A 3,755-nucleotide genomic window follows, 5' to 3' on the forward strand; every position below is an offset into this window, starting at 1 on the left:
GTTGGGTTTCAGGCACAATGCCCCGTTTCCTTTGATGCTGAGGTACTATCCCTAAACAGATGGAGGGCCTGTGCAGTGCTGTTTGAGTGGGCTGAGGCGTGGACAGGAATTTGGATTGGGATGCTAGGGTAGTCCGTGCAATTGTGCCAGGGTGGCGTAGTTGCTTATCTGCCTGGTGAGCGGCATTTGTACAAATTTTCATGCGTATATACAGTACGTCACAGATAACAGGGACTTGCGAAAAGTTCTCCGGAACCATATAGATTCAATTGATATTTTGATAATGTCGGCGCCTTCGCGGAGAGAAAGACAGTTGCTCGATGAGAGAGAGAGAGAAAGTGTACATTGCTGTCTTGCTAGGAATCGCAGATAGCAGGGTATTAAAATACATTGCAATAAAATGATTTTTCGTACCGTGAATTTTTTTTAAAATAAAGCTGAGGACGGTACCGTATACAGGGGGATACTGGAATATGGGTTTGGTAGCCTTCGGCCGATGGAACAGTGTCCGGTTCTGTCGATGTGCGATTGCATTGCCGCGCTACTAGGGCGACGCGGGAGACAAAGGGACTGCGGCCAGCGCCCAGCGCGTGTGTGTGTATGTGTGCAGAGAGAGAAAGCGCGACGACAATGGCACTGCACGCCCCCGGCCTGCTGGCCTGCCGCCACGCCTCGGCCTGATGGAACGGCGTGCCCACGCCCTGCCTTTACGTAACCGCTGCACGCCGCGCCCGCGCCCCTACTTCGCGAGCGTCCGGCGTCGCTGGAATGCGTCTGCACTGAACCTTTTGTAGCCTCTCTCTCTCTCTCTCTCTCTCTCTCTCTCTCTCTGCTGCTAGATGGTGAGTCGCGTGGCGTTGTTGTTGGCTGAGAGTCTCCGACGAGATGTTCAGCCGGAAGGGACTGCTACCTTCATCCATCCGCGCACAGTGACTCCCTTTCGTCGCGATGTATGGGAGGTCTGTCTTAGGTGTATCCGATGAGTTAGATGACTTCGTTGGATGTGTGTTCAGTGAAGTGTAATTACTGTCTTTCCTGATGATCAGAGAAGGAACATGGGAAAACTCGGTCCTCGTCCATAGTCTACAGCTCTCGAATAGCACCAAAGGGTCAGCGTCAACAGTGTCACATGCCCTCACTGCAATATGAAGGGTGTCCCACAAAGGGGCATACACTGTTCGAATTTAAATAACTAAGGCGATAATAAAGATAACCTAACCCGGTTGTGAGTTGTGACTGTATGGTGCTCTCGTAATTTGTGTCTATAGACATTCGTTTTTCTTTTGTTTATTTTCAGCAGCCATTTAAAAAACAAAACGGCTGGAAACTTGTCCTTGGATTTTAAAGAGTTACTGGAACTTTGAAAACGTAGTCGGAGTGCAGAGACGATGGTAGGCGTTACCGTCACGTGCAACAATAACGAAATCACGCGACGAAGTTGAGAGGCAAGGAAATGTGCGCTATCCGAAGAAGGGGCGGTGTCGCAGGAAGAAACCAGTAACGGGCAAAAGAGGGGTGGACGCAGTGGTACAAGCTTTCACAAACTAAAACTACACTCCTCCCGAACAGGCCATGCGGGCCCAACGGTACCGATCGGCCGCCGCGTCATCCGCACCCCACAGCCGTCACTTGATGCGGATAAGGAGGGACATGTGGTCAGCATTGCACCGCTCTCGCGGCCGTATGTCAGTTTACGAGACCGGAGCCTCTACTTCTCAATCAAGTAGCTCCTCAGTTTGCCTCACAAGGGCTGAGTGCACCCCGCTTGCCAACAGCGCCCGGCAGACCGGATGGTCACCCATCCAAGTGCTAGCCCAGCCCGACAGCGCTTAACTTCGGTGATCTGACGGGAACCGGTGGTACCACTGCGGCAAGGCCGTTGGCACAAGCTTTTACGCCGTTCCTAAAGAAGTCCTTACGGCATGCTGCGCGAGGTGTAAGCAAATCAAGTGTTTGCCGCATTTTAAAGCAAGAAAAATGGAAAACCTACATTCTCAGGTAGATTCACGCGATGAATGATTAGATCCGGATAGGCAATGATATTGTTTGCTTCGTTGAGGCGATATGTAAATTGAATTAAGCCATCAATGGCAATAACTGTGTATACTGAGCAAGAGATAATCCTCATGTTAACGTTTGAACGAGCTCTTAACCTACCTGGTTTATCAGCTTGGTGTGGTATGCCTGTCAAAGGACTTGTTGGACCATTCTTTCTTGAAGGAACAGTGGCAGGTGTAAAGTACCTTACGATGTTACAGGAACGAATTGTACCAGCTGTTCACCAAGAGAAGGTGGAGATCTTTTTTCCAACAAGATGGTGCACCGCGTATGTACCATCGTGACGTACGCAATAGCTGGATGAAACATGTGTTGGGAGATGGATTGGCCGACGACGAAGTGTTGGCTTCCCATCATATCTCCCGACCTGTCATCGTCAGACCCCTTTCTTAGGGGATATGGAAAACACTCCATCCACGCGACAAAGCCGCGTACGCTAGACGACATGAGAGAGGCGAATGAGACTGCCTATGAATCCATTCCCATGGCAACCGTAACACGTGTGTCGCTCTGTTCCGCACGTTGTAGACGCTGTATTCCTGCGGATGGAGAACAACAGCAAAACGTCATCAGTAATGTCGTGACTATCTATGCGACTCGAAAATTCATAGTTTTTATTATTTTCGTTTGAGTATTAAAGTTAAAACAGTGTAAGTCCTTTGTGGGACCCCCTGTACATTTCAGAGTGGCTTGGAGTTTAATCCAAGGCACTGCCGCCAAGCCCGGTATTCAAGAACATTACGCCGCCAGCTCTTTCCAATATCTACATATAAGGGACAGATAAATGAAAACGAGACAGATCCCACTGAGAGTCCAGACGGTCAGTGCCATCATGGAAAACTACTTGCAGTTGTCTACGGAACCACGATTGTACCCAGGCGTGTACGTTTTCTTCAGACGCAAATCGGCGGCCTCGAACGTCTTTTTCGTTAGGGCTCCAAAAATTGGGAATCTCATGGTGAGACATCGGGACTGTATGGAGGTTGTGTAAGGACTTCTGCGGGATAGTCGAAACAACAGACACGCTAGCTCCGGGACAGTCATGGTGATATTGTCCTTTGACTGCGAGACCTCACTGTTCATATACTTTCTGGAACACGGGGCCACAGTTAACGCACAATAGTACGTGAATTCTTTGCAAAAAATGAAAGCGCGCCGTCAAGTCCGTGTTGTTGGATATCCATGTTGATGGACAGTATTGCAGGATAATGCTTCCCATCCCCAACCCCCCACCCACATACTTCGAATGTTGTTTCGACTACGACCTAGCTTCTAGAAGTTTCACAGGGAAGCCCATACACATCTTCCATACAATCCCGATGACTCCCCAAGCGTTTTACATATTTTTGGAGCCCTGAAGAACGACAATCGTGGACGCCGATTTCCTCCATACGTATAGATGCGCACCTGGATACATCATGGTTCTGCAGGCAACGGTAAACATATTTCCTTGAAGGCATTGACTGTGTGTATAGTCTCACAGTGAGGTAAGTGTGTCAACAGTTGTGGGGTTCACTTCGGAAATAATAAACAGTTTACTTACTTTTCTCCATCAGCCTCGTTTTCATTAACTGCCCGCAAGCCACCGTATGGTGCATGGCGGGGAATACCTTGTACCACTGCTAGTCATTTCCTTTCGTGTTCCACTTGCAAATAGGACGGGGAAGCGACTATTTGTGTGCTTAAGTACGAACTCT

At 49.1% G+C, this 3,755-nt stretch overlaps 1 pseudogene; it reads right to left on the reverse strand.

Moving 5' to 3' along the window:
• Window positions 1-1,766: 1,766 nt before the first annotated feature.
• LOC126209873 (5S ribosomal RNA) lies at window positions 1,767-1,884 on the reverse strand (annotated as a pseudogene).
• Window positions 1,885-3,755: the final 1,871 nt, after the last annotated feature.

This window comes from Schistocerca nitens, chromosome 1, assembly GCF_023898315.1.
Source record: "Schistocerca nitens isolate TAMUIC-IGC-003100 chromosome 1, iqSchNite1.1, whole genome shotgun sequence".
Classification (NCBI taxonomy): Eukaryota; Metazoa; Arthropoda; class Insecta; order Orthoptera; family Acrididae; genus Schistocerca; species Schistocerca nitens.